We start from the raw sequence: 26,231 nt of genomic DNA, 5'->3' as shown, positions 1-26,231 counted from the left end.
TCATCTATGAAATGGGATTAACATAATATCTAACTCATAATAGTCCTATGAACACAAATGACCCAATACATACAAAACACTGGTACGTAATAAGTACATTTTAGTGATTTTTATTTCTTTGTCTCTATCTTTATTGTATTTCATTAGTATCTCTACTATCCCTGTGATACAGACTGATGTTTATTCACAATCAGTGACCTGTGAGGTATGCTGTTAAAAGGTGAGTAGGTCACAAAACAAATGTAGAATAAGACCTTACCTTTTGTACATAAATATGTAAATACATGAATGTATGTATTAATGCTTCCAGCAAAAGGAAATTTCTGAAAGAATATACTGCAGTTGAAAACCTTAGCAGGGCTTTTCTTTTGGTGGTAAAGTAGAGTTGAAGGTCTCATCAAATGAGAAGCAATAGTGTACACTGGTTACACGTGGGGCTCAGTAGCCACACAGAAGCTGTTCAGTCTTAGTCGTGTGCTCTGCTAGCCCTGCCCTCACTGTGCCTCAGTACCCTGATGTTCAAACTCAGGCAACAGGATCCCCTCCTCATAGGCTGTGGTGACCGTGAAATGAGTAAGTGTGGGATGGCACTTACAACAGTAGGGGGCTCAGGGAACTCAGCCAAATATCATCCTTTCTCACCACTATTCTCATAATAGAATGTGCCATTAGGGATTCTACTGCCATTTTTATTATCATATAGATTTTTATTGCTCGGCATGGATTGACCCTCATGATATTTATGTTGTAAAAAAGCAGTTTACAAAGTTGTACATAGGATATTATTCCATTTCTGTTCTTAATATACAGTTACATTTATTTCATACAATTTCTGGATAAGCATACATTGAAATGATAAAAGTGGTTATCAGGAGTAGTAGACTTTAAGGGTTTCTAATGATTTTTTCCTCTCCTGCATCTTCCATTTGTGTCTACAACAGAAGTGTCTTGGTTTTAGAACTGAAAAAGTAAGAATAAATAAATATCCTCACCTCTTGTCATAGGACAGTGACTCAGCATCAGAATGGGGAACATCCTTAAGCCAAGGGAATTAGCTAAAAGGATGGTCCCAGAACTACTTTATGAATCTACAAGATGACAGTCCCAGTTAGCTGCCTTCCAGGAGTGCCACAAGTGCCAGAGTGAAGGCAAGTGTGTCTCTCCAATAAAGCTTACAGTTTGCAGTTGGATGATGTCTCCACTTCCCAGGATTTAGTGAAGGTCATGAGATGACACTAATTTCACAACATCCTTCTTTCTGTTCTCTTCCAAACAAAGCCCCAGGAACTGAAAGTAGGCCCATAGGTGTAACCACCCATTTAGCCAAGCAGTGAATGCCACGGGGGAGCAGAAGGGGAGGGTCTCCATCGTATGACCCAGCGCTCAGCCCCCAGCTTGCAGAGGGGGAGAATTGGTGTGAATCAGGGGAAAAGTTCAGTCACAGGTTTATTCAGCTTGAGGGCACAGGGAAATCAACACACATAAATGAAAACACCTTTAAAGTACCTTCCTTGTGCAACTAAAAGTAACAAAAGTAAAGGAAAAAATGTGTATGTGCAGCTCTTGAAATATGAATCAGCTCAAGTTCTAAACTGCCTGCCTAAACCAACCTAGGGGTCTGGGTGTTGGTCTGGACACAGAAAAACTGAGTCCCTGCAATCCCTGTCTTGGTTCGCCAGCATGGCCCAGATTAGGTTCTGGATGTACAGGCCTCCGTGAGTAACAGTAGGAATGAAGGAGAGAAAATAGGCCTGGACAAAGAGGAAGAAATTTTCACATTCAGGATACATTCAGTGTTTTGCTGGCACCTAAGAAACTCTACAACTTGGAACATAACACGCAAAAAAGTGACTGAAAATAGTATGTCGAGATTCTGTTTGTGCTCCCTACAGCATATAAACTGAGAAAATGGGTATGTCTATTTTTAAAGTTCTGAAAAACAATACACATAACAAGGAGGCATATGTGCAGGTCACACTGTTGAGAGGTGAATGTGCATTTTTTCTCATATTTCTAATTCCTCCTTTTCATGAGATAGCCAAACGTCTGTGGATAAAGACATGCAACAAAATAATACCACATGTCTCATAGAGAATATATACATATGTATAAAACTATAGAGAAATGTTTTAGGAATGAAAAATCCAGTTCTTGTTAATGGTTACCTTGGTTAGAAGGAGGCTAATGCAATCAGAAAAGACTCTGAGTAAGAGTTGTAAATATAATATTTTAACTCTTAATATGAGCATATTGAAATGCTACATAATTTTATGTACTTTTTCATATGTCGGAAATATTATAACAAGCACTCTTCAGTGAGTTTATGTATGTTTTAAGCAGTGATCCATACCTATTGGAAAATTTTGGAAAACACAGTCAAGTCTAGGGATAAATATATAATTAAATCAGCAGACCGATCACCCATAAATATTAAAGATGATTACATTTGTTCATTTCTTCCCATTATATTCACTGTGCATATATATATATATAAAATGTATGCACATCAGATGTGGGTTTCATATATCTGAAGATTCATAATTTGCTAAACATCATGAGGCCAACAATTAAATGTGCCCAAGCTTACATCATACATCATACATCATAACTACAAAGCCCATGTTCCTATCCATTGGAATATATAGTCATTTTCTATCAGGGCTGAAGCCAACACAAGAGAAGTGACTACCCATGGTCCTGTAAGCAAGGAATGATAAGATATTTGGGACCCAGGTCTCCTGTTTTTAGTCTGTTGTACAGCAGGCCCACCTTGATACTCTGTTTTGTGTACAGTCTTGTTTCTGTGGACCAGAGGGAGGCTGTTATTCTAGTGTCAAAATAGAAGGTAAGAAGGAAGATCAGAAAGCATGTCAAATAAAAAATAAAGAAAAGATGATTTGCTTACTCTTTACCACCATCACCAGGTAATTCATCCTATAAGAAAGGGCACCAAATCCTACATATCATATAAAGAAAATCAAAAGGCTTTCATCATTTCAAAGAACATGAAAATCTCAACTTGAATGAGAAATGACAATAAACACATACCAACACCAAGATGCCTCAGGTGTTGGATTATCTGAAAAGTATTTTAACATAGTTGCCATAAAAATGCTTCAGTGAGTAATTACAATTATACTTGAAATAAACGAAGGAAATTCTCAGGAAAGAAACAGAAGATATACAGAAGAACACTATGGGTATTTTAGGCATGAAACATATGACTGAAAATTTTAAAACTCAATGGAGAGACTCAACAACTGAATAGAAAGGGAATAGAAAAGAATTAATGAACTGGAAGGTGGAATCATAGAAATTAATCAATTTGAAGAATAGATAAAATGCATGAGAGGAAAGGAGGGGAGAGGAGGGGAGGGGAGGGGAAGGAAGGGCAGGGAAGGGAAGAAAAAAGAAAAGAGAAGACAGAAAAGAAAGAAAGAAGACTCAGGAACCTGTGGGACTATAACAGAAATCGGTTATTAGTGTCCTAGTCATCTTGGAAAGAGAAGAGAAAAGGTGTATAGATGAAAAGTATTTGAAGAAGTAAAGGTCTGACAACCATGTAATAGTACAAATCCCGTTGAGATTTTATACTATCTAGAGAAATTACTAGGGTATTTACCCTTGGAACCTGCAATTTCTCTTTTAAGAAGCTATATCGAAGATACAATGCAAAAAGACTGTCTTGCCAATGGATTTCAGCCCCGGGCAAGTTCGCTATGGATTCAATGTGACCAAAGAAAATGGCAGCAAACGTTCTTTGGGGTGAAAGGGTTTATTACCCAGCTTGTTCTCCTGGCACTAGGTCGAGCTCTAGCATCTCTGCTTCTTCCCAGAGCACTGGGCCGAGCTCTCGATACAGTGCAATAATAGCTTATTGCCTAAAGGTGTGGGAGCGGTAGCCTAGTAACAGGCCAGTTACATCATCAGGTGGTTTTAGTTCAGTGAGGTACAATGTACACGCTCTCAATCTTCCGCAACGGTCCCTGGGCAAGAAAGCTGGAGCACTGTAACCAGATTCCACAACAGCAACAGAGGATAACAACAACTTAGAGAGAATAACAAAAATTAAGATAGAACAAGATTTTGATACAGGTAACAAAAATTACAATAATCCTCAAGCCAGAGGAAGTTCCCAATCCACAAAGACCTTAGGGGCGATAAGATACATGTTTTAATTCCACCAACATAGGCAAATCTTGTGCATCAGGTAGGATGCCTGCAAGAGACTGGTCCTGTCATAGGAATGCAGCAGGAAGAGAGTCCCTTTCAGGTCTAGTATACCATACTTTTACTCCTTTCCCCATGGGGGTTACTGAAGGGTATATATATATATATTGCTACTGTAGGTGCATGCACTGGTCATAATGGTAAAACAAAACTCCCCAGTAAGATGCTCCTACATTCTGGCCATTCAGGATATACTACTGTGACCTTTGGGGGCCACTCTGCTGTTATTCCAGGAATACACAGGAGGCCAGCTTCCAGGCCTTGTCCCCAGTGTGTCAGGAGAGCCAGCCATCATTGGTCCATGTGTCGAAAGGTCCAAGGCCGTGTCCCCTCAATGGATTTTATGGGGTTGGTGCTGGCAGCAAGATATTATTCCGGTGACTGAACCTTGGCTTCAGTGATTCTTCCTTGGTTTGTACTTGACCTTGTATAGAGGAGGCAGCAATATGTGTTAACATGTCCACACGGCTCAGGGCTCCCTTTTGGGGTCTCATTCAAATGCCGTAGCACAGTCCACAAGTGGACAGACCATCCCCACAGACTACTGGTATCTGACGTTAGCCCGGATTTTAACAAGCCATTGTGTTTTTCTATCATACCTGCTGGGGTAGGATTGTATGGCACATGAAACTTATATTTGATTCCCAGCTGTTGCACCCATTCTTACAGTGTATGTCCAGTAAAATGGGTGCCTGACCACACTCAATTACCTGTGGTCGGCCATAGGAGGCAAAAAGACAGTCCAGGACTCTTTTGGAAGTCTACTGGTCTGCACAAAAGGTAGGAAAAGCAACCAGAAGTCCAGTAGCTGTGTCCACACAAGTCATGGCATACCGATACCCTTCTGACACAGGTAGAGGCCTAGCCCAATATAGTCTATCTGCCACCTGACAAAGGGTATAGGTCCCTTAGCTATTGTCGCATGTTGCTGTGGAACTCAGTGTAAGTCCCTTTTGGAGCACACGAAACACTCCTGCCGGGCTCTAGTAACTTCTTCAAAGGTAAGTGGCAAGCCCTACCGACGGGCTACAGACTACATTGTCTTCACCCTGCATGCAGCAATCACTGATGTAACCATTGGGCTCCATCAGAGGCAGGCTTTCCTTCTAACCAACGTATCTGGATCAATTTATCTGCTTCATCATTTCCTGAGGATGCCAGTAGCAAATGACCTGTCACATGGTATAGTGTAATTATTTTAGTGTGACCACAGGCCCATAAGTCTTGCCACAATTCTTGCCCTCAACAATTCAGATCTAGTGACAAGCCAGCCAGGTGGCATGGTAACAGGTTGGTAGCCACAGGTTCATGCCCTGATAGGCAGCCCAGCTGTCAGTGCAGACAACTATAGGGGAGGGCTCCTGGCTGATCACAAGCCACAAGGCCCACAACTCTGCCCATTGGCTGCTCTTCCCCTCACCATCTTGCATTCATATTTTCTCAGTCTTAGGATGGAAAGCTATGGCCCTCCATTTTGGGGGCTGTCCACAGCTGGAGCTGTTTGCATACCTTGCATCTTTGGATATACGGGCTCTTCCCTCCCGATAGGGACTCTCGGCAACTAATAGTTCAAAAGCAGGTTCTACCTCCTTTTCACTATTATATCTCACTGGCCCCAATAAGTGCTGTAGTTCTTCACTCAAGGGGCTACTAGAGAGGGCAATACACCGCTGCAGGTAAGCACCCCACTTCACTGTGGGCATTTGTGCCACAACACTCTGTGGATTTTGGGTCCAGTCTTGTACCGACACCAAGATGGGATAGGTGGTTATTATCTATATTGGGGCCATCCCAGTGATGGGTTCTGTAGCCAGCAAGGCTTGTTACACAGCAGCAAGTTGTTTTTCCATCAAAGTGTATCATACCTCTGTCCCTTTCCAGAGTTGTGACCAGAATCCAATAGGCTGGTGAGCTCATTCAAGCCGTTGCCAGAGACCCCAGCCATAACCCTATTCAGTCACATGAACATCCAGCTCACAGGGCCTTGTATTTGCCTGCCCGTTTTGCTGTAGTAAAGTCAGATGCACATGTCTCATCCCATTCCCACCTGACGCCCTTTTGTACCAACAGATATAAGGTCTTCAGAATTTGTGCCAAGTGCGGGATAAACACTCTCCAGTAGCCTAGAAGACCCCAAACTCCTGTAACAATGCTACAGTTGTATGGGAAGGAAAGGCCTGGGCTTTATCTATAACTGCTTCTGGTATAACTTTGGTTTTACCTGACCAGATGACCCCCAAGAATTTAACAGATAAGCCCCCTGAACTTTTGTACCATTCACAGACCATCCTTTCTCCTGTAGATGTTGAAGCAGTCTAGGTGCTACACCTTCTAGATCTGAAAGAAAATCGGATGTGAGCATAACATCATCAATATAATGGTACAGCTGAATGGTTGGCAGTTTCCCCCATGTAGCCAAGTCCTGGGCTACAAGTCTGTGACAGATGTTGGGGCTGTGGAGGTACCCCTGTATAAGGATGGTGAAAGTCCATTTCTGTCCTTCCCACGTGAAGACAAACTTCATGACTTTCCTGTGCTTTTTCAATGGAAAAGAAGGCATTACCAAGATCTCCCACATAATGGTATGCTGCTAGTTCATGGCTGAGGGTATCCATCAGGCTTGCAGTAGAGGGGGCAGCAGAATGCATAGGGGGTATGACTTAATTCAATTCTTTGTAATCCACAGTCATATGCCAGGAGCCATCTTGATTTGTTACTGGGCACACTAGGGAATTGAAAGGACTACAGGTGAGCTTGATAATACCCACCTTTTCCAGCTCCTAGAGAGTTTCTCCAATATCTTTATGCCCTCCAACCTGTTTGTATTGTTTGGTATTTGTCACCTGCTGAGGCACAGGCAAAGCTATGGGCGGGTGCCTATGATGTCCCCTCCAAACTGCCTTCACCACACATATTAGTCAGAACTCACACACAGTGGTCTGCAACCACAGACACTGCAGGATATCAATCCATTAAACATACTTAGGGATAGGGGACATATACACAGTATACTCTTTGGGGGGTAGATGCTGTATTCCCAATGGGATTTGGGCTTGTTTCACTCTGATAGCTTTACCCTTGTATCCATCTATGATATTGGAGGTCTTGGGGAACCGCTCAGGTTTACCATGAATCAGTGAACATTCAGCCCTGTGTCCACCAGAGACAGGACCCTTTGTATGTTCACTGGGGACCAATGCATAGATATTTCAACATGTGGCACCTGGTGCCCTCTGGTCCATCAGGGAAGATATCTCGAACATCCCCTCAGTCAGATTGTGTTCCCCAATAATCTCCCAATGAGGGTGCAAGTGAGGTAGACTCACTCTCGAGTAGGAATTTATAAAAAAACAGGCCAGACTTGTGGCTCAGCATCTGACCTCTGACTCTTTGGTCTTAATGTATGGAACTGCTGCTCTGGTTTCAGGTGTTGCCATAGCTCTAGTAAGATCCTATCAGACTTCCCATCTTATTTCCTTCCAACTTCTGCCCATATTAAATCAACCCACATCTGGGTCCTCATAACCTTCATGGGGCCCTTTAAATTCTTCCTGTGAGTAGCAGACCTTATTTCTTTTCGTGTTCTCCTTGATTCCACCTCTCCAAGTCTGCTACTGTACATGTCACCTTGCTTATGGGATGCCCTAAGTGAGGGGAAAGAATGACCACTAGAGACCCAAAGACAGATGTGGGAGCCATTTGTAGCCCAATATTTCTCATCCCAGTAGTGAAAATCTCTTCATCTGGGCCTAAATTCTTTGGATTATAGATGGCATTTCTTATGCCTAGCTCTCTTAACACCTGTTGGAACTCAGCATATGCATGCCGCATAGCAGGAGAGGATGGTAGATCACCCTGATTGGGCCACACAGCACAAAGTGCAGCCATAAGCCAATGGAGGAGGGAGAGACTCCCCAGGGTCTTATGTGCATTTGGTAATCACTGCCTCAAGACAGGCAACACTGTCAGGGAAGCCAGCTCAACCATCTCTGATACCGACAGAACAATTCCATCCATTCCTAAGTCCCACAGACACAGGAGCCAAGCTGATATTGACTCTGAGGTCTTCTACCCAATACAGGAGCCCAAATCCACCAGCTCAGCCTGAGGATAGGGGCGTAGTGTAGAGTGCTCCACGACCTGGGAAAAGGGCTACTCTTCTCCTTGGGGAACATTAAGCTGCTGGGTCTTTATTTCCTTTACAACCGCTGGGTGTGATTTCAATTCAGAAGGGGTCATTGCCTCTGGCACTACCCCTTCATCCTTCCCCAGCTCTTCCATTTCCAGGGCTGATGTCACATTTCTCTCCCCTCTCCTGAGTGCCTCTTCTGCTACAACCTTTACCTTTTCTATGGTGCTTCACAGCAATGCTAGCTTAGTCTTCAGCAGCTCTCTTACCTTCATCTCAATGCTTCACAGCTGGTGTTCTCATGCCACCTCCCTGTGATTCCTTCAGGAGTTCGTCTTTTTCACTGATGGCCCTTTCCTCCTTCAGAGCACCTGGCAGTGCTGCCATCTCATTGTGTAAGGAATCTTTTACCTCTTCAATGGCAGGTCGCTGCCCGCATTCTTGTGCTGTTTCCTCTCGCATCAATGCCATTTCTTTCTTCAGGGAATCCACAGAAGTTTGCAGTTCACGTTCTCGTGCTACCATTTCATGGGTACTTTTCAGGAGCATGTCCTTCTCATCTGTAGATTTTTTAATACTGTGAGAAGCAGCCAACCCCCAGTCCCTGCAGCCTCACAGGCATTCTGTCTCTCAAAAGACCTACTTACTATACCAAGGGCTATCCTTACTCCTTCATGTATCACCTCCATTTGCCACCTGTCCTGGGGTGGGGCCCAGTTCTCGAGGAGGCAAGTGACCTCAGAACACATACCCATTGGGGGACAATGCACTGTCTCCCGATTCACAGCAGCAGCTGGCTGCAGAACCCCTCACTTATGGGCAGCCTGTCTTTTTCCTTGGTCAACAGTGAATACTGCCAACAATGCCAATTGTCTTGCCAATGGATTTCAGCCCTGGGCACGTTTGCTATGGATTCAAGCTAACCAAAGAAAATGACAGCAAATGTTCATTGGGGTGATAGGGTTTATTACCCAGCTTGTTCTCCTGGCAGGAGGTTAAGTACAAGCATCTCTGTCTCCACCCAGAGCACTGGGCCGAGCTCCTTATATAGTGCAATAATAGCTTATTGCCTAAAGTTGTGGAAGTGGTAGCCTAGCAACAGGCCAGTTACATCATCAGGTGGTTTAAATTCAGTGAGGATCCTCATCATGGGAACCCCAACTTCCCTACACTCATCCCCGCCAGGATTCTTGCTTTACAATCTGCATGCTTTCCATCTTCCACAAAGGTCCCTGTGCGAGAAAGCTGGAGCACTGTAACTAGATTCCACCACAGCAACAGGATAACAACTTAGAGATTATTTAAAAATTTGATATACAATGAGATTTTGATACAGGTAACAAAAATTTTAATAATCCTCAAGCCAGAGGAGGTTCCTAATAACAAAAATCACAATAATCCTCAAGCCAGAGGAAGTTTCCAATCCACAAATTCCTTAGGGGTGATAAGATTCATGTTTTAATGGCACCAACATAGGCAAATCTTGTCCATCAGGTAGGATGCATGCAAGAGAGTGGTCCTATCATAGGACTGTAGCAGGTAGGGGGTCCCTTCCAGGTCTAGTATACCATACTTTTACTGTTTTCCCTGTGGCAGTTACTGAAGGGTCTATATATAGTGCTGCTGGAAGTGCATGCAATGGCCATAATGATAAAACCAAATTCCCCGGTAAGATGCTCCTATCTTCTGACCGTTCAGGATATTTTAGTGTGACCTTTGGCGGCCACTCTGCTATTATTCCATGAATATACAGGAGTCCAGATTCCAGGACTTGTCCCCAAGGTTCCAGGAAAGCCACCATCATTGGTCCATGTGTTGAAACGTCTACGTCACATCCACTCAATGGAGTCTCCAGGAATCGGTGCAGTTAGTGATGGCAGCAAGATATTATTCTAGTGGCTGAACCTCAGCTTCAGTGATTTTTCCTTGGTTTGTCTTGCAGTTGTACAGAGGAGGCAGCAATATGTGTTAACATGTCTACAGGCTCAGGGCTCCCTTTCAGTGTCTCGTTCAATGCCATCGCACGTCCATGAGTGGACTCACCATCCCCACAGACTATTGGTATTTGACTTTAATTCTGATTTTAATAAACCATTTTGCCTGTCTATCATGCCTGCTGTGGTAGGATTCTATGACACATGATACTTCCATTTGATACCCAGCTGTTGTACCCATTCTTGCAGGGTACGTCCAGTAAAATGGGTTACCTGATCACCCTCAATTACCTGTTGTCCACCATAGGTGGCAAAGAGATGCTCCAGGCCTCTTTTGGTCATCTGCTGGTCTGCAAAAAGGGTAGGAAAAGCAACCAGAAATCCAGTAGCTGTGTCCACACAAGTCATGGCATACTGATATCCTTCAGACACAGGTAGAGGTCCAGCCCAATATAGTCTATCTGCCACCTGATGAGGGGTATCAGCCCCTTAACTATTGTCCCATGTTGCTGTGGAACTTGGTGTAAGTCCCTTTTGAGGAGCATGACTCACTCCTGCTGGGCTCTAATAACTTCTTCAAAGGTCAATGGCATGCCCCACTGATGGGCTACAGCCCACATTGTCTTTTTCCTCACATGCAACAATCACTAATGCAACCATGGGGCTACATCAGAGGCAGGCTTTCATTCTAACCAACGTATCTGGGTCAATTTACCTGGTTCATCATTTCCTGCAGATGCCAGTGGCAAATGACCTGTCACGTTATACTGTAACTATTTTAGTCTGACCAGAGGTGCATAAGTCTTGCCACAACTCTTGTGCCCAAAGTGGTCAGTGACCAATGAGCCAGTTGGCATCGAACCAGGTTGGTAGCCACAGGGTCAAGCCCTGATATCCCAGCTCTCAGTGAAGACAACTATAGGGGATGGCTTCCGGCTGATCACAAGCCATAAGATCCACATCTATGCCCGTTGGCTGCTCTTCCCCTCACCATCATCCATTCATATTTTCTCAGTCTCAGGATGGAAAGCTATGTCCCTCCATTTTGGGACTGTGCATGGCTGGAGCCGTTTGCATACTATGCACTCTTCTGGTATAGGGGCTCTTCCCTCCCAATAGGGACTCTCTGCTAATAATGGTTCAAAAACAAGTTCTTTCTGCTTTTCACTAGTATATGTCACTGGCCCCAATAAGTGTTGGAGTTCTTCCCTCAAGGGGCATCTAGAGAGAGCACTACACTGCTCTAGATAAGCAGCCCACTTAGCCAGTGTGGGCATTTGTGCCACAACACTCCTTGGCTTTTGGGTCCAGTCTCATAGCCACCTCAAAATGGGATAGGTGGTTATTACCTTTATCGGGGCCAATCCAGTTTTCAGTTCTGCAGCCAGCAAGGCATGATGCATGGCAGCCAGTTCTTTTTCTATCAAAGTGTATTGCACCTCTGCCCCTTTCAGGAGTTGTGACCAGAATCCTATAGGTTGGTGAGTTCATTCTAGCCACTGCCAGAGACCCCAGCCATAACCGTCTTCAGTCACATGAACATCTACCTCAAAGGGCCTGGATGAGTCTATCACACTCAAGGAGTGCATGGCCTTGACTGCCCGTTTTGCTGTAGTAAATGCAGATGCACAAGTCTCAACCCAGTCCCACCTGATACCCTTTCATACCAACCAGTGTAAGGGCTTCAGAATTTGTGCCAAGTGTTGGATAAACACTCTCCAGCAGCCTAGAAGACCCAAAAACTCCTGTAACAATGCTACAGTTGTATGGGAAGGAAAGGCCTGGACTTTATCTATAACTGCTTTTGGTATAACTTTGGTCTTACCTGACCAGATGACTCCCAGGAATTTGACAGACAAACCAGGTCCCTGAACCTTGGTACTGTTCACAGCCCAATCTTTCTCCTGTAGATGTTGCAGCAGTCTAGGTGCTGCACCTTCTGGATCTGGAAGAAAATTACATGTGAGCATGACATCATCAATATAATGGTAAAGTGAAACCATTGGCAGTTTCTTCCATGTAGGAGGTCCTGGGCTACAAGTCTGTGACAGATGGTGATGCTATGGAAGTATCCCTGTGTAAGGATGCTGAAAGTCCATTGCAGTCTTTCCCATGTGAAGGCAAACTGTTCCTGAATTGCCTGCTCTATGTCAGTGGAAAAGAAGCCATTAGCAAGATATCCCACATATGGTATGTTCCTAGATCATGGCTGAGAGTATCCTTCAGATATGCAATAGAAGGCACAGCAGCATGCATAGGTGGTGTCACTTTATTCAATTCTCTGTAATCCACAGTCATATGCCAGGAGCCATCTGGCTTTGTTACTGGCCGCACTAGGGAATTGAAAGGACAATGGGTGGGCTTTATAATATGCACCTTTTCCAGCTCCTGGAGAGTTTCTACAATCTATTGTAGATTGTAGATCTGCCCTCCAGGCAGTTTGTATTGCTTGGTATTTGACACCCTCTGAGGCACAGGCAAAGTTATGGGCATGTGCCTAGCATGTACCCTCACAACTGGCTTCACCACACCTACTCTCAGTCTGAACTCACCTACAGTGGTTTGCAACCATAGACACTGCAGGATATCAATCCCCAAAATATACTCAGGGATAGGAGATATATACACAGTATACTCTTTTCACGTAGATGTCCTATTTCCAAGGGATTTGGCCTTACTTCACTCTGATAGCCTTACCATCATACCCATCTATGATATTGGTGGTCCTGGGGAGCCACTCATTGTTACCATGTATCAGTGAACATTCAGCACATGTTTCCACCAGAGCCAGGACACTTTGTAAGCTCACTGGGGAGCAATTGATAGGTATTTCAATGTGTGGCCTCTGGTCTCCCACCGGTCACTCAGGGCAGATACCCCGACCTTCCCCTCAGTCATTCTGCATTCTCCAATCGTCTTCCTGTGTACGATTGAGTGAGGTTGGCTCATTCTGCAGCAGGAAGTCTTACAAACAAACAGGTGGGACTTGTGGCTCTGTCACTGAACTCTGACTCTTTGGTCTTAATGGTTGTAACTGCTGCTCTGGTTTCAGTTGTTGCCACAGCTCTAGTAAGATCCTATTAGACTTCCTATCTAATTTCCTTCCATGTTCTCCTGTCCATATTAAATCAACCCACATCTGCATCCTCATAACCTTCATGGGGCCCTTTAAATTCTTCTTGTGAGTAACAAACCTTATTTCCTTTCGTGTTCTCATTGCTTCAGCCTCTCCTAAGTCTGCTACTGTATGTGTCACCTCGCTTAAGGGCTGCCCTAAGTGAGGGGAAATAATGGCCACTAGAGATCCAAAGATGGATGTGGGAGCCATGCAAGGCACTATATTTCTCATCCCAGTAGTGAAAATCTCTTCATCTGGGCCTAAATTCTTTGGAATATTGATAGCATTTCTTATGCCTAGCTCTTGTAAGAACCATTGGAGCTCAGCATATGCATGCCATTTAGCAGGAGAGGATGGTAGACCACCTGGATTGGGCCACACAAGTAGAGCCATAAGCCAATGGAGGAGCAAGTGACTCCCCATGGTCTGATGTGCACTTTGTAATTGCTGCCTGAAGTCAGACTACACTGTTAGGGAAGCCCGCTCTCCCATCTCTGATCCAGACAGAACAATTCCATCCACCTCTAAGTCCAACAGATGCAGGAGCCAAGCTGATATTGACTCTGAGGGCTTCTGCCCAAATCGGGAACACAAATCCACCAGTTCAGCCTGAACATAGGGGTGGAGCATAGAGTGCTCCACAACCTGGGAAAGGAGCTGCTCTTCTACTTGGGAACTGTAAGCTGCTGGGTCTTCATTTACTTTACAACCACTGGGCATGCTATCAATAGAGAAGTGGTCAGTGCATCAGGCACCACCCCTTCATGTTTCCCCAGCTCCTCCATTTCCAGGGGTGACATCACCTTTCTCTCTCCTCCAGTGAGTATGTCTTCTGCTACAACCTTTACTTTTTCTATCGTGCCTCACAGCAATGCTAGCTCAGTCTTCAGCAGCTCTCTTACCTTCACCTCAATGCTTCGCAGCAGGTGTTCTCATGCCATTGCCGCCTGTCCTTCCCTCAGAAGTTCATCTTTTTCCTTTATGTACTTTCCCTGTTTCAGAGCACGTGGCAGTGTTGCCGTCTCGTACTGTAAGGAATCTTTTATCTCTTCAATGGCACCTCTCTGCTGGCATTCTCATGCTGACTCCTCTCACATCAATGCCATTTCCTTCTTCAGGGAATCCCCAGAAGTTTGCAGCTCTCATTTTCGTGCCAGCATTAGTTGGGTATTTTTCAGGAGCATGTTCATCTCTTCTGTAGACTTTTTTAATATTGTGAGAAGCAGCAAACACATAGTCCCCAATGCCTCACCAGCTCTCTGCCTCTCAAAAGACCTATTTACTATACCAAGGGCTCTTTGTAATGCCTCACATATCGTATCCACTTGCCTCCAGTCCCAGGGTCTGGCCTAGTCTTCTAGGAGGCAATCCACCTCATACCACATACCCATTGGAGGACACTCCACTGTCTCCCAATTCAGAGGGACAGCTGGGTGAAGAACCTCTCCCATAAAGGCAGCCTATCTTTTTCCTTGGTCAACAGTGAACCCTCCTGACTATGCCAATTGTCCTGCCAATGGATATCAGCCCTGGGAAAGTTTGCTATGGATTCAGTGTGACCTAAGAAAATGACAGCAAACTTTCTTTGTGGTGAAAGGGTTTACTACCCAGCTTGTTCTCCTGGGGGTAGGTTGAGCACTAGCATCTCTGCTTCCACTCAGAGCACTGGACCATCTCTCTCCATTGTGCAATAATAGCTTATTTCCAAAAGGTGTGGAAGCAGTAGCCTAGCAACAGGCCAGTTACATCATTAGGTGTTTTTAGTTCAGTGAGGATTCTGGCGATAGGAACCCCAAATTCCCTACACTGAACCCCTCCAGGATTCTCATCTTACAATATACATGCTTTCAATCTTCTGCAATGGTCCCTGTGCGAGAAAGCTGGAGAACTGTAACCAAGTTCCTCAACAACAACAGGGGAGGACAACAACTTAGAGATAATAGCAATTAAGATACATAAAGATTTTGATACAAGTAACAAAAATTATAAAAATCCACAAGCCAGAAGGTAGGAGCCAAGATGGCGGCATGAGTAGGGCAGCAGAAATCTCCTCCCAAAACCATATATATTTTTGAAAATATGAGTACAACTATTCCTAAAAGAGACCAGAAGATACAGCACAACAGCCAGGCTACAGCTACATCTGCAAGAACTCAGCACCTCACAAAGTGGGTAAGATACAAGGTGTGGCCCAGTGGGACCAGAGCGCCTTCCCCACCCCAGGACCCAGGTGGGAGGAGAGGAGTCAGAGCAGGGAGGGAGAGAGAGCCCAGGACTGCAAAATACCCTGCCCTAGTCATCCTCATGGGGAGTGCAGACGCACAGTGCATTGTGTGCTGAATATTAGGGAAACAGAAGAGTAAAATCTGTGAGCAGGTCCCCACAGTCAGTGCCCCAGGGACAAAAGAAAAGTGAGTGCTTTTTGAAAGTCTTATTTAAAGTGTTCCGGCATGCTCAGCTCAGCAGCTGGGAATTCCGGGGAACTCCAGGTACCCTAACCCTCTGGGAGGCAGAGCAGCTCTGAGGCCCCTCATGGTGATAAACAGCCTCACATCCATTCCCCCTCTGGTGAGGTCCCCGCATAGCAGGCAAGCAGCCTGAGAGTGGCTGCACTGAAATAACTGCTTGGAGCCTCCTCCGCAGCCACCCGGGCCAGACTCAGAGGCCTCGTTGGCACACAGCTGCCCAGCATGAGCCGCTGGGGTCACTGTCCTCACAGGAGAGGTAGGAAACAAGCAAGGGAGAAGGGACTTTGTTTTCCCTGCTGAAACATGCAACAACTGCCCACAACTACCTCTATTGCCATGAAAAGGCAGAAGAATTTGATACAGACCAGAATCACATAGACAACCCCTGAGAAGGAGCCTGGGGAGACAGACTTAACGAATCTTGCTGAAAGAGAATTCAAAAAAAATGTAATAACCATGCTGATGGAGCTGCAGAGAAATATGCAAGAGCTAACGGATAAAGTTGGGAGGGAGACTACAGAAATAAAACAATCTCTGGAAGGACTTAAGAGCAGACTGGATGAGATGCAAAAGGCTGTCAATGGAATAGAAATCAGAGAGCAGGAACACAGAGAAGCTGAGGCAGAGAGAGATAAAAGGATCTCCAGGAATGAAAGAATATTAAGAGAATGGTGTGACCAATCCAGATGGAATAATATTTGCATTATGGGGGTACCAGAATAAGAGAGAAAAAAGGATAGAAATTGTATTTGAAGAAATAATTGCTGAAAACTTCCCCAAACTGGGGGAGGAAATAATATCTCAAAACATGGAAGCACACAGAACTCCCAAAAGAAGGGACCCAAACAGGACAACACCAAGACACATAATAATTAAAATGGCAAAGATCAAGGACAAGGACAGAGTACTAAAGGCAGCCAGAGAGAGAAAAAAAGGTCAGCTACAAAAGAAAATCCATCAGGCTATCATCAGACCTTTCAACAGAAATCTTACAGGCCAGAAAAGAATGGCATGATATATTTAATGCAATGAAACAGAACGGCCTTGAACCAAGGATACTGTATCCAGCACGATTATCATTTAAATATGAAGGAGGGATTAAACAATTTCCAGAAAAGCAAAAGTTGAGGGAATTTTCCTCCCACAAACCACCTCTACAGGGTCTTTTAGAGGGACTGCTTTAGATGGAAGCACTCCTAAGACTAAATAGATATCACCAGGGAAAATAAAATCACACCAAAGAAAACAGACCAACCAAATACTAACTAAAGGCAAAAAACAAAATCAACTACTCACAAAAGCAGTCAAAGGAAACACAAAATAGCACAAAATAAAACACTTAACAAATAGAGAACGGAGGAGGAGGAATAACAAGGGAGAGAAATAAAGAATAATCAGACTGTGTTTATAATAGCTCAATAAGCAAGATAAGTTAGACATTTAGATAGTAAAGAAGCTACCCTTGAACCTTGGTAACCATGAATCTAAAGCCTGCAATGGCAATAAGTACATATCTTTCAATAATCAACCTAAATGTAAATGGACTGAATGAACAAATCAAAAGACACAGAGTGATAGAATGGATAAAAAAGCAACACCCATCTATATGCTGCTTACAAGAGACCCACCTCAAATCCAAAGACATACACAGACTAAAAGTAAAGGGATGGAAAAAGATATTTCATGCAAACAACAGGGAGAAAAAAAGCAGATGTTGCAGTACTAGTATCAGAAAAAATAGACTTCAAAACAAAGAATGTAACAAGAGATAAAGAAGGACATTGCATAATGAGAAAAGTGTCAGTCCAACAAGTGGATATAACCATTATAAATATACATGCACCCCTTACAGGAGCACCAACTTATGTGAAACAAAATACTAACAGAAATAAAGGAAGAAATAGAATGCAATGCATTCATTTTAGGAGACTTCAACACACCACTCACTCCAAAGGACAGATCCACTAGACAGAAAATAAGTAAGGACACAGAGGCACTGAACAACACACTAGAACAGATGGACCTAATAGACATTTACAGAACTCTAAACCCCAAAGCAGCAGGATACACACTCTTCTCAAGTGCACATGGAACATTCTCCAGAATAGACTACATCCAAGGCCACAAAAAGAACCTCAGTAAATTCAAAAAGAATGAAATTCTACCAAACAACTTCTCGGACCACAAAGGGATAAAACTAGAAATAAATTGTACAAAGAAAGGAAAAGGGCTCACAAACACATGGAGGCTTAACAACATGCTCCTAAATAATCAATGGATCAATGATGAACTTAAAATAGAGATCAAGCAATATATGGAGACAAATGACAACAACACAAAGCCCCAATTTCTGTGGGATGCAGCGAGAGCAGTTCTAAGAGGAAAGTATACAGCAATCCAGGCATATTTAAAGAAGGATGAACAATCCCAAATGAATAGTCTTAGGTCACAATTATCGAAATTGGAAAAAGAAGAACAAATGAGGCCTAGGGTCAGCAGATGGAGGGGCATAATAAAGATCAGAGAAGAAATAAATAAGATTGAGAAGACTAAAACAATAGAAAAAATCAATGAACCAAGAGCTGGTTCTTCAAGAAAATAAACAAAATAGATAAGCCTCTAGCCAGACTTATTAAGAGGAAAAGAGAGTCAACACAAATCAACAAAATCAGAAATGAGAAAGGAAAAATCACGACAGACCCCACAGAAATACAAAGAATTATTAGAGAATACTATGAAAACCTATATGCTAATAAGCTGGGAAACCTAGGAAAAATGGACAACATCCTAGAAAAATACAACCTTCCAAGACTGACCCAGAAAGAAACAGAAAATCTGAACAGACCAATAACCAGCAATGAAATTGAAGCAGTAATCACAGAAATACCCAAGAGAAAAACCACTGGGCCCAATGGATTTACCTCGGAATTTTATCAGACATACAGAGAAGACAGAATACCCATTCTCCTTAAAGTTTTCCAAAAAATAGAAGAGGAGGGGAATACTCCCAAACTCATTCTATGAAGCCAGTATCACCCTAATACCAAAACCAGAAAAAGACCCCACAAAAAAAGAAAATTACAGACGAATACCCCTGATGAACATAGATGCAAAAATACTCAACAAAATATTAGCAAACTGAACTCAAAAATAAATCAAGAGGATTATACGCCACGACCAAGTGGGAAATGCAAGGATGGTACAACATCCGAAAATTCATTAACATCATCCACCACATAAAGAAAAAGAAGGATAAAAAACACTTGATATTCTGTATAGACACTGAAAAAGCATTCAACAAAATTCAACATCCATTCACGATAAAAATTCTCAACAAAGTGGGTATACAGGGCAAGTACCTCAACATAATAAAGGCCATATATGATAAACCCACAGCCAACATTACACTTAACAGCAAGAAGCTGAAAGCTTTTCCTCTGAGATCGGGAACAAGACAGGGATGCCCACTCCCCACTGTTATTTAACATAGTACTGGAGGTGCTATCCAAGGCAATTAGACAAAACAAAGAAATACAAGGAATCCAGATTGGTAAAGAAGAAGTTAAACTGTCACTATTTGCAGATGACATGATATTGTACATAAAAAACCCTAAAGACTCCACTCCAAAATACTAGAACTGATATCGGAATACAGCAAAGTTGCAGGATACAAAATTAACACACAGAAATCTGTGGCTTTCCTATACACTAACAATGAACCAATAGAAAGAGAAATCAGGAAAACAACTCCATTCACAATTACATCAAAAAGAATAAAATACCTAGGAATAAACCTAACCAAAGAAGTGAAAGACTTATACTCTGAAAACGACAAGGCACTCTTAAGAGAAATTAAAGAGGACACTAACAAATGGAAACTCATCCCATGCTCTTGGCTAGGAAGAATTAATATCATCAAAATGGCCATCCTGCCCAAAGCAATATACAGATTTGATGCAATCCCTATCAAATTACCAGCAACATTCTTCAACGAACTGGAACAAATAGTTCAAAAATTCATATGGAAACACCAAAGACCCCGAATAGCCAAAGCAATCCTGAGAAAGAAGAATATAGTGGGGGGGATCTCACTCTCCAACTTCAAGCTCTACTACAAAGCCATAGTAATCAAGACAATTTGGTACTGGCACAATAACAGAGCCACAGACCAGTGGAACAGATTAGAGACTCTAGACATTAACCCAAACATATATGGTCAATTAATATTTGATAAAGGAGCCATGGACATACAATGGCAAAATGACAGTCTATTCAACAGATGGTGCTGGCAAAACTGGACAGCTACATGTAAGAGAATGAAACTGGACCACTGTCTAACCCCATACACAAAAGTAAATTCAAGATGTATCAAAGACCTGAATGTAAGTCAAGAAACCATAAAACTCTTAGAAAAAAACATAGGCAAAAATCTCTTAGACATAAACATAAGTGACCTCTTCTTGAACATATCTCCCCGGGCAAGGAAAACAAAAGCAGAAATGAACAAGTGGGACTATATTAAGCTGAAAAGTTTCTGTACAGCAAAAAACACCATCAATAAAACAAAAAGGTACCCTACAGTATGGGAGAATATATTCATAAATGACAGATCTGATAAAGGCTTGACATCTAAAATATATAAAGAGCACACCCACCTCAACAAACAAAAAACAAATAATACAATTAAAAAATGGGCAGAGGAACTGAACGACAGACAGTTCTCCAAAAAAGAAATTGAGATGGCCAACAGACACACGCAAAGATGCTCCACATCACTAGTCATCAGAGAATTGCAAATTAAAGCCACAATGAGATATCACCTCACACCAGTAAGGATGGTTACCATCCAAAAGAAAAACAACAACAAATGTTGGCAAGGTTGTGGAGAAAGGGGAAGCCTCCTACACTGCTGGTGGGAATGTAAATTAGTACAACCATTGTGGAAAGCAGCATGGAGGTTCCTCAAAATGCTCAATATAGAAATACCATTTGACCCAGGAATTCCACTTGTAGGAATTTAGCCTAAGAATGCAGCACTCCCATTTGAAAAAGACAGATGCACCCCTATGTTTATCACAGCACTATTTACAATAGCCAAGAATTGGAAGCAACCTACGTGTGCATCAGTAGATGAATGGATAAAGAAGATGTGGTACATATACACAATGGAACATTATCCAGCCAGAAGAAGAAAACAAATCCTACCATTTGCAACAACATGGATGGAGCTAGAGGGTATTATGATCAGTGAAATAAGCCAAGTGGAGAAAGAGAAATACCAAATGATTTCAGTCATCTGTGGAGTATAAGTACAAAGGAAAAACTGAAGGAACAAAAACAGCAGCAGAATCACAGAACCCAAGAATGGACTAACAGGTACCAAAGGGAAAGGGACTTGGGAGGATGGGTGGGTAAAGAGGGATAAGGGGGGGAAAGAAGAAAGGGGGTATTATGATTACCATGCATAATGTGTTGGGTGGGAGAAAGGGGAGGACTGTGCAACACAGAGAAGACAAGTAGTGATTCTACAACATTTTGCTATGCTGATGGACAGTGACTGTAATGGGGTTTGTTGGGGGTCTTGGTATAGGGGAGAGCCTAGTAAACATAATATTCTTCATGTAATTGTAGATAAATGATAACAAAACAAAGAGAAAGAAAAGGGGGATTACTCCCTGATAGGATAAAACTAACTGCAAATCAACAATTAATGCATGCTTTAAATATCCTTAATTTTGATCTTTCAAAGGGTGTCAGATGATCAGCTATGGAAGTACATTTTTCTGATAATATTCCTTTCTCTTAAAAAAAAAGCAGTTCCTGTGTGGTGATCTCCAATAGTTTCTTCACAATGGTATAAAAGTCATATCAAAGTGTGGGCAAAGGGTTTGTTTGTGTTTATACAGAAGATCAAAGCCTAATTTGGCTACACGGAAAACGAATTAAGATACGATATGAAGAACTTCCAACATCAACATCCTCTGGAAGAGTCATTCCAGAAGATGAACATCAAAAAACTTCAACAAAGATCCTGGCGCTGCTGCAGTTGTAGCTGCAGTCATCCCACCGGTTCCTCGACTTGCCATTGGAACGAAGAAGGAGATATCTAAGCTGGCCTGTGCATACAGTAAAACAACAAATTTGACTGGATCTATACTGTTGGAACTCAACCAAGAATTAGGAGAAGTGCAAGTTGCAGTGCTCCAAAATCGTGTGACTATAGACTATCTGCTGTTAAAAGAACATATGGGATGTGAACAGTTCCCAGGAATGTGTTGTTTTAATCTGTCTGATTTTTCTCAAACTATTCAAATTCAGTTAGACAATATCCATCATATCATTGATAAGTTTTCACGAATGCCTAGGGTACCTAACTGGTTTTCTTGGTTTCACTGGATATGGCTGGTAATTGTAGGGCTGCTTTGGTTATGTAGCTATATTCCTATTATGTTAATGTATGTGTGCAATTTAATTAGTAGTTTAAAGCCTATACATGCTTATGTTACTCTACAAGAAGATATGTCAAAGAAATAATCAATCTTCCCATGTTTTCTTTCATCTGCTACCTCTATAGCTTTTCTTCTTCCTTCCTAATTACAACCCTTAAATAGAATTCATGCCTCATATTGAATTCACCGAGTATCATAAATTCTCCAAGTGGTAAAGATACCTCAAGACAAATGCTGGGCATAGAAGCCACAGGGCATAAATCTGCAAAGAAGTAAAAAGCTAACCTTTTCAAAGAATATTACTTCTCTCTCACTTATCAACTTTACATTTCCCTGTATGGCCCCAGAAGATGACTGGTTACCAGAGACGGGTAAGATTCCTCAAGGGAGAAACAACCTAAGACAGGCACAGTCGCAGGGGGCCATCAGGAGAGAAATTGGGGACCAACAGATGGGAGGCTTAGAACCTCACCCCCCCTGTTTTGAGAGAAATCTTCTGCATCTGTGGATGTTTTGTTGCCCTTGTCTAGCTTGGATTAATACTTACTCTATAGGCACAGACCTGATCATCTACATTTGCCCTCTTACAGCACTAAATTATGTTTTCTACCTTTATTGTGCATCTACCTACCACTTCAGCATTTCATTAAAAAATAATAATAATAATAATAAGGGAGAAATGTGGGATTCACATATAAATCAAGTATAAAAATCAAATGAATAATCATATCTGACTTGATTGTTTATAGTTCATGATGCATGATCAAAACTGAAAGTTTCTGTGATATGACTGCCCTTGCACTGTTCACCATGTAAGAACTTATTCACTATGTAAGACCTTGTTCACATTTAAGAACTTGTTTGTTATGCTTCAGAAGATTGGAGACTGTTGAGATATAGGCTTGGGGTTGATTAATGACTGTGCATTGAGTCCCCTATACAGAATTTTACTGTTGTTAACAACCATTTGATCAATAAATATGAGAGATGCCCTCTCAAAAAAAAAAAGGGCAGAGGATATGAACAGACAGTTCTCCAAAGAAGGAATTCAGATGGCCAACAGACACATGAAAAGATGCTCCACATATCTAGTCATCAGAGAAATGCAAATTAAAATCACAATGAGATATCACCTCACACCAGTAAGGATCGCCACCATCCAAAAGACAAACAACAACAAATGTTGGCGAGGTTGTGGAGAAACGGGAACCCTCCTACACTACTGGTAGGAATGTAAGCTAGTTCAACCATTGTGGAAAGCAGTATGGAGGTTCCTCAAACAGCTCAAAATGGAAATACCATTTGACCCAGAAATTCCACTCCTAGGAATTTACCCTAAGAATACAGCAGCCCAGTTTGGAAAAGATGGATGCACCCCTATGTTTATCGCAGCACTATTTACAATAGCCAAGAAATGGAAGCAACCTAAGTGTCCATTAGTAGATAAATGGATAAAGAAGATGTGGTACATATACACAATGGAATATTATTCAGCCATAAGAAGAAAACAAATCCTACCATTAGCAACAACATGGAAGGAGCTGGAGGGTATGATACTCAGTGAAATAAGCCAGGTGGAGAAAGACAAGTATCAAATGATTTCACTCATATGTGGATTATAAGAACAAAGAAAAAAACTGAAGGAACAAAACAGCAGCAGACTCACAAAACCCAAAAATGGACTAACAGTTACCAAAGGGAAAGGGACTGGGGATGATGGGTGGGAAGGGAGGGATAAGAGGGGTAAGAAAGGGGGCCTTATGCATAGCATGTGTAATGTTGGGGGGGCATGGGGAGGGCTGTGCAACACAGAGAAGAGAAGTAGTGATTCTACAGCATCTTACTACACTGAATGACAGTGCTATAATGGGGTTTGTGCAGGGGAGTTGGTAAAGGGGAAGGTGTAGTAAACATAATGTTCCTCATGTAATTGTTGATTAATGATACCAAAAAAAATCCTCAAGCCAGAGGAGGTTCCTAATAAGAAAAATTACAATAATCCTCAAGCCAGAGTAAGCTCCCAATCCACAAAGACCTTAGGGGTGATAAGATACATGTTTTAATGACACCAAAATAGCAAATCTTGTCCATCAGGTAGGATGCATGCAAGAGATTGGTCCTATGATTGGACTGTAGCAGGAAGGGGGTCACTTCCAGGTCTAGTATACCATAATTTTACTAATTGCCTCATGGGCGTTACTGAAGGGTCTATATATAGTGCTACTGGAGGTGCATGCACTGGCTACAATGATAAAACAAAACTCCCCAGTAAGATGCTCCTACATTCTGACCATTCAGGATATACTACTGTGACTTTTGGGGACTCTCGGTTGTTATTCCAGGAATGCATAGGAGGCCAGATTCCAGGTCTTGTCCCCATGGTGCCAGGAGAGCCAGCCATCTTTGGCCCATGTGTCAAAAGGTCCAAGGCCACGCACACTCAATGGAGTCTCGGGGTTCGGTGCAGTTGGTGCTGGCAGCGAAATATTATTCTAGTGGATGAACCTCAGATTCAGTGATTCTTCCTTGGTTTGTATTTCAGTTGTATAGGGGAGGCAGCAAGTTGTGTTAACATGTCTATGGCTCATGGCTCCATTTTGGGGTCTCGTTCAAATTCTGTAGCATGGTCCATAAGTGGACTGACCATCCCCACAGACTATTGGTATCTGACTACAGTCTGGATTTTAACAAGCCTTTGAGCCTCTCTATCATGCCTGCGGTGGTAGGATTGTATGGCAAATGAAACTTCCATTTGATTCACAGCTGTTGCACCCATTCTTACCGTGTATATCCAGTAAAATGGGTGCCCTGATCACCCTCAATTATCTGTGGTCAGCCATAGGCGGCAAAGAGACACTGCAGGCCTCTTTTGGTCATCTCCTGGTCTGCAGAAAGGGTAGAAAAAACAACTGGAAGTCCAGTAGCTGAGTCCACACAAGTCATGACCTACCGATATCCTTCTGATACAGGTAGAGGCCTGCCGCAATATAGTGTATTGAACCATTATTAGAGAGTCCCTATAGGTAGGGACGAGGGGTATGGGCCCCTTAGCTATTGTCCCATGTTGCTGTGGAACTTGCTGTAAGACCCTTCTGGAGCACACACAGGCTCCTGCCAGGCTCTAGTAACTTCTTCAAAGGTCAATGGCACACCACACTGACAGGCTGCAGCCCACATTGTCTTTTGCCCCGCATGCAACAATCACTGATGCAACCATGGGGCTACATCAGACCATGTTTTCCTTCTAACCAACGTGTCTGGGTCAATTTATCTGCTTCATCATTTCCTGGGGATGCCAGAGGCAAATGACCTGTCACATGTTATATTGTAATTATTTTAGTCTGACCATGTGTCTGTTGGCCATCTGAATTCCTTCTTTGGAGAACTGTCTGTTCATATCCTCTGCCCTTTTTTTTTTTTGAGAGGGCATCTCTCATATTTATTGATCAAATGGTTGTTAACAACAGTAAAGAGTTTCTACAATCTCTTTATGCCCTCCAGGCAGTTTGTATTGTTTGGTATTTGTCACCCACTAAGGTATAGGCAAAGCTATGGGCGGGTGCCTAGCATGTCCCCTCAGAACTGCCTTCAACACACATACTCTGTCTGAACTCACCTGCAATAGTCTGCAAACATAGACCCTGCTGGATATCAATCCCCAAATATATTCAGGGATAGGAGATATGTACACAGTATACTCTTTTGGGGGTATGTGCCCTGTTCCAATAGGGATCTGGGTTTGTTTCACTTTGATAGCCTTAAGTCTTAAGGCCCATAAGTCTTGCCACAACTCTTGCACCCAAAGTGATCAGTGACCAACGAGCCAGTTGGCATGGTACCAGGTTGGTAGCCACAGGCTCAAGCCCTGATAGACAGCCCAGTTGTCAGTGCAGACAATTATCG

The 26,231-nt window shown here is 42.7% G+C and overlaps 1 long non-coding RNA gene across 5 annotated transcripts in view; it reads right to left on the bottom strand.

Annotated features, from left to right (window-relative positions):
- Window positions 1–26,231, bottom strand: part of LOC108407669 (uncharacterized) — a 75,715-nt gene that overhangs the window by 4,025 nt on the left and 45,459 nt on the right. For 4 of the 5 annotated variants that reach the window (XR_012127252.1, XR_001855782.3, XR_012127251.1 and 1 more), the window contains one exon: window positions 12,119–12,238. This is a non-coding gene — a long non-coding RNA (uncharacterized lncRNA). Of the gene's footprint in view, window positions 1–361; window positions 10,644–12,118; window positions 12,239–26,231 lie in introns of those variants that run through there. The other variant, XR_012127250.1, reaches the window with a different exon arrangement.

The sequence above is a fragment of the Manis javanica genome, chromosome X (genome assembly GCF_040802235.1).
Source record: "Manis javanica isolate MJ-LG chromosome X, MJ_LKY, whole genome shotgun sequence".
NCBI classification, from domain to species: Eukaryota; Metazoa; Chordata; class Mammalia; order Pholidota; family Manidae; genus Manis; species Manis javanica.
This window is presented reverse-complemented; position numbering and strand designations above follow the sequence as displayed.